General features: G+C 43.9%; 1 protein-coding gene across 1 annotated transcript in view; it reads right to left on the bottom strand.

Annotated features, from left to right (window-relative positions):
* Window positions 1–5767, bottom strand: part of mdfic (MyoD family inhibitor domain containing) — a 41435-nt gene extending 35668 nt beyond the window's left edge. Inside the window, exons 1-2 of the mRNA XM_083999736.1 lie at window positions 5645–5767; window positions 3304–3523 (exon numbers count right to left, since the gene is read on the bottom strand). The gene's annotated coding sequence lies outside the window, so the exon portion shown is untranslated. The remainder of the gene's footprint in view (window positions 1–3303; window positions 3524–5644) is intronic.
* Between the last annotated feature and the right edge of the window lie 233 nt (window positions 5768–6000).

The following is a 6000-nucleotide window of genomic DNA, read 5'->3' on the forward strand; positions in this document are numbered from 1 at the left end:
TTATGTGAGGAGAGGAGGAGGAATAAAAAAAAGAGAGAAGAAGTGTGCAAATGACATGAGAGAAACTGAGTGCTAGGAGGAGGGTGAGAGAGGGAGAGGAAGAGGGAGAGGGAGGCGGTCAGGTTGCGTGAGGATCACAGAGCTGCTCTTTGACCTCAGTCTAACCTCCAGGAGGCCTTTTGGACAGACATGTGGTTGCCATCTGGCCTGGCTCGCCATGCTGTTATACCAGCTGATTTATTCTTAAATGTTACTCGGATTGTGCCGCTATGGCTGATTTAGCTTTAGTCTTGTTCACAGCTTAAGTTGGAATTACTCCTGCTCAAAATGACAAAGTGTCACACGTGAAAAAAATAGCATTTTATATTTTGGAATTTTGAGTTTATACAAATTAAAGCAGTTGTTATCAAAGGAAATTTCAGGGGTGTCACAAAGGTTTGACAGTTTGATTTGATTTGGTTTCAAACTATTAAAACATAACTACTTTTGCTTAAGTTCTTTAACACTAAAGTATAATTGAGAGATGCAAGAAAATTGCAGTTAGTAGTCATTTCCTAAAGGGTTTAAATGCAAAATGCATCAATGACAAGCTTCTTTTGCAACAGACATTGATACAAACAGGGCCTCGGTTATCCTACTACTGGGCAGCCACCTTGTGTTTATATATCCACACTTTAAAAAAAAAAAGGACGCTGAATGGCCATGAAGCATAACAATATAGAGCAGGTTTAAGTGGCACTTCAGATGGAGCTCGGTTGTGAGCTTGCACAGGCCCAGTGTAGACAGCAGTGCTAATTAAAATGACAGCTTATGTATTTAAAGAGACAAACAAAAGCTGGCTGGAATGCCTGCGTCGTAGAGTACAGTCAATGTAAACTGCAGCCTTTCCCTTTCTGACATTCTTGGCTGACAGCGAACAAGGTGGTGGTGAATGGGACTCACCTCCAGACTCCCACTTAGGTTGTGGAAATGTTATCAAGTAATATAAAAACCTAGAGATTAATGGTATGTTTTATAACCTGCTGTCAAAGTGTACTTGTACAAACCAGACTCGACCACAAATCCAACAGAGCGAGACGGACGCGTAGGTTGTTTTGGCCGAGAAGAGGCTTCCCATGTAAGGATGAGGAGGATCCACAGCGATGTTGAAAGGTCCAAAAAAAATGACTGACAATCTGAAGTCATGCCAAGTCACTGAGAGTCTCCACAGGCCTATAGGAAAGCTTTCTTTGAAGATCAACCAACACATACAAATATATACCAAGAGAGCAGCTGACTATGAGAACCCGAGCGTTCCTTTAATTCGAAGCGTCCTTGATCATCCGCTGACATCATGTGTGGTTTATGTAACTGAATTCTGAAATCTGTTTTACTTACAAAAGTATGGAAATTAAATCCACACTGTCCATCGAGTTTATGAGAAACCGGAGGACTGACACGTGAATGAGGACTCAAATCCAGACTCACAAGGCAGAGGTAGTTGTAAGGTTTTAGTTTGGTGGTGAAGGCAAGGCAATTATGTTGAATGTGAAGGTTAGAGCTGGGGATGGCAATGGAGGGGAGAGGGGGTGTAGACGGGAAGGCAGAATAATGGCAGAGGTTGGCATACACACAGGAATCCACAGACCTGAGCAGGCAAAATCCAAGCAGGCAAGACAAGACTGGGGGCCGAGCGTGGCAGCGGTATGGACCTGAGGCACAGGAGTAACACGTGCTCCACACAAAGAGGAAAGAGTTTGTACCACACAGTGAAGTGGAACATTGAGCTGACCCTGTCTTTATACTGCAGCAGGTGGTGGAGTTGATGAGTGGGTAGTAATCAGGTGTGGAGGAAGTCCTGCAAGGAACATGGAGCTCAAGAGGCCATGCCCAGCTGCACAGACCAACACACACACGCACGCACACACGCATGCATGCACAGACAAAAACTGGTGACTAATAAACACATGAGGGAAGAGACCATGGCAGAGAAAACAGGGAAAATCCTCGCAGCAGAAGAGCAACAACTGGCTTCACAGTGTTCAAATAAACACAGTTATTATCAGAGAGGCAGTCAGACAGTCGGCCAAAGTCTCAGAAAATGACACATGATGTCATGCAGGAAGGAAGCCAACTCAGAGGAGCTGCTGGAAAACAGAGTCAACATGGACTCTGTGGCTGAGGTGCAAAAGCTCACGGGGGAGTGCGTTGTATGTCCTGTGACTGATGTTTGAAGGGGAGCAGATGTGTGGACAGTTGACTGGCCCAGTAGTGGACAAGTGAAGAATAACAGGGTATTTTTAAATGTAAAACTTCAAAAATATGATTTTTTTTAAAAACCACCACCATTACAAATGTCGCATAACCCTAAATGCAGTGTAAACATGTTACTTTTTCTAAAAACACGGTGATATAGACAATAAAAAGGATATATTACAGTATTATCTCAAGGCCTAATGAAGTTTCTGTTGATAAAAAAAGACTGACAGATGCATTAGTAGTGTTTGGTGTGTAATAGTTTTGCAGCAGCAGTAGATCTGTACAGATGCTGATCTTTGTTCCGCTGCTCTAACCCAACTCAGAGGCACTTGTTGCAGGAGTGTAAAGCCACAGCACGCCTCCTAGCCAATTAACAGTAAAATCAACCCAAACAGATTTCCAATTGATAAATCTTTAATGATACCAGGGATTTTACACAAATGCACACTTGACAGTGCTAATTTAAAGCAAATAAGAAGCTTGATTAAAAATTCCCAAGGCATGGTGGGGGAAGATAAATGTTTGAATAATTTATCAGATTTAATTGACACGACTGCGATGTTGTAAACAGAAATGTTTTGATGTTCGTAATGCATTTTGACACGATGAGATTTTGGGACGGTTCCAAGGAAGAGAGCCGTGGAATGTGAGAGAGCGAGGGGAGAGATTCACGCAGCAGGAGGGGGGGCTGACTCCAGGAAGTGAGAGAGGCAGGAGGGAGGAAGAGGGAGGGGAGAGCAGCAAATCCAGACCCGTAGTACTTTCTATTTACATATTATTCTAGATCAAGTTGTACAAGCTCTAGTGGGTGTTTTATTACAACAAATAAAATAATAAATAAGGCAGGAAAAGTGCTGGGGTATGATAGGCAGTGAAAGTGATCAGCAAACTCAATGATACACAAGCCTGGGAGCCAGCCTGAGGCTACGGCGCTTTTAGTTTGACCCCAAGAATGTGACACTAAACAAGGATGTAAATACTGCGAGAAATGTGATAGGAAAGCGGGGAGAGATAGAGGGGATGGAGGACGAGGGGGAGGAAGGGATTCTCAGGCCGAGCACATACGGTGTTTGTCGCAGCGCTGCTCAGGAAAAACACGTGCGAGCGAGACAGGCAGATGACAGGGAAACAGGAAAAACCTTCGGCAGGCTCATGTTCCACTGGGGACCCAGCAGGGGTTACATGGCCGGCAGGTGCAGGGCCACCACTTGTCCGATAAGAAACTGATCTGCATGTGCCCGTCTGCTTTCCCCATCGCCGGGCCTCTGGTAAACATGCCGGTTATCTGCAAACAAACAGAGTTTACTAGTGACTATGAATGAATACATCAAATTTTGATGGAATTGCCATGTTGGGCTCCCACACGCTCCGAATGCATCTCCACCATGATACAATGTACACCTGAATACATGAATAGCCAACAAGGAGGCCCTTGCTGTTTGTAGGGGTAATGTTGACTGAATTTTTAAAGATGTTATTTTGATTTGACACGACTGCTGGCTCAGTGGAGTTCAGAGGGGGGAGGAAGAGATGCAAGACAGCCAGACACAGAGACAAGAAAATCATCCAAGGTGGTCTGTGTCTGGGGAAGGGGGCAGGATAAACAGCGGTGGGAGAAGCAAGAGAGGACGGAGACAAAAGACAATCAGCTGGTAAGGGATGGAATCACCATACCGACTGTCATGGGGACAGACAGTATAGAAGGAGAGAGGAGGGGGTGGGATACAGAAGGCAGCAGATAAACAGATCCAGAGATGACAGGCTCACAGTGACAGTCCTACACATAGAGACATAAAAGCAGTAACACATAAAGACAGCCAGATGTAAAGATATATTGTAGAATTAGATGTCAGCATTACAGACAGCAAACTAAAGTCACCTCGACTGCCTGCAGGTAATGGAAGTAATTGGCACCATTTGTTTTTTCCTCACACCTTCAATTTATTCCCCAACAACGACAATAATACGAGTCAAAGTGAAAACCTCGACGCTCCTCCATACAGCACTGCGCAAACAATGCAAAAAGGGGGCTAGGAGCAAAGCTGACATTACAACACACGCGTTTATGTTGCCTGACAATGTATCACTTCCACATCAAAGGAAGCCTCACCTTTTGCAGAAAAGGAAGCGAGGGCGAATAAGCGGAGGCCTCTCGCTTTATTAACTCCCAATCAATAAACATGCAGTCGGTGGCAAGGTAATCAGGAAACACTGGCAAATGGCCTGACAATGTATCAAAGCCTCCGCTCCGAGGCAACGGCACAAACTCTAACAAGCATTTTATTACCGGTAGCTGTTACTGACATTAGTCAAAAACCAAGAGAGATAAAATAGAATAAGGAATGCAGCGTGGCTGACTGAGAGGGCCCCTCGGCTGAGAGTGTGCACCTCGCACGTTTGATAGCCACACGCCTCCTCTTTGATATGATAACAAATATAAATTGTTTAAAAACATCAAATGGCCAGCGAGCTGGAAGCAGACGGATGTCTGGTGTGTGTGTGTGTGTGTGTGTGTGTGTGTGGGGGGGGGGGTGACGTTGCTTCCCCACGAGCAAGAGGCGATGCTGCTGCAGGCTTCTATGAGTCACAGGAAGTTTTAGAGTGAGTTTGATTATGACTTACATTTACAGTCAAAACTACACAACAAAATAGTGTCTCTGTTGTGTCTTAACATGTCTTTTAAATCAATGTAAATGTCCTGCATTCAAAAAACTTAGTGTCATTGAAATGTATGGTTTAGGGTGTTTTACTGGACACCTTTACATTTAGGTATTGTAGTCCAGTAGTTCTCCACCTTAGGGTCACTAGATTAGCACGACACAGGTCATAAGATTAATAATGTGACGGAGAAAAGAAATATGCTTTCAAATTTCCTGTTCATTTTCCCATATCTCTCCTTTTTCTGTTGAAATAACTAATAGTTTTACATCTTTTACATCAGTTATTTAAATGAGAAGCTGGATGGATTGGGTGGGGTGGGGGGGACTTTTTGGTGAAACCACTAATAACTTAAACATCATGTCTGAAATATGACATCAAATAGAAATGTTTTTTTAAGGGGTCACAAACAGGTTTGACTCTACAATCTTTATGTAAAACACACCTTTCGTTATGAGGGTTAAATCAACAGAGTCTGTTCAGTGAACATTAAAATGTAGCCTAAGTGCAAGGTTACAGCTAGCAACTAGTTAGCTTAACTTAGTCCCAAATTTAGAAACGCTTCATAAGCCTGTCCATAAGAAGAAAGCAAATCAAACTAAACTTTGAATGAGTCTTTTAACAAGGAAACATCAAAGAGTTACAAGTAATATTTCCCTCTGAAACAAAGTAAAAAATATTAAGTAACAAAATCTTTGTATAAATTTTCAAATTAAAATTCAAGTGCCTGGAGTCTTTCGAGGTTTACCTCGCGCATTTCCCCCCTGTCGCGTGGAGCCTTCGTGGCTCTGCTGCTCACCCCACGGATCTCATACAGGTGTGCAACTAAGATTGAAGCCCCCTTCCCCTGCTCCCCTCGGCTAATTTGTTTGTTTCGTTCCGGGGCACAGCTGATATTAAAAGGAGATGTAGAGCAGCGCAGCAGAGAGAGAGAGTGAGAGAGAGAAGGAGGGAGGGAGGGAGGTGTGGAGGAAAAGAGTGCGAGGAGAGTCACGGGGGGAGGGAAGAGTTTACAAGCCCCAGGTATGGTGAATGGGTGAGTGAGAAGATGCAGAAAAGAAGGCAGTGTGTGTGTGTGTGTGTGTGTGTGAGAGAGAGAGAGAG

Source organism: Trachurus trachurus (assembly GCF_905171665.1).
Source record: "Trachurus trachurus genome assembly, chromosome: 23".
In the NCBI taxonomy this organism is placed as follows: Eukaryota; Metazoa; Chordata; class Actinopteri; order Carangiformes; family Carangidae; genus Trachurus; species Trachurus trachurus.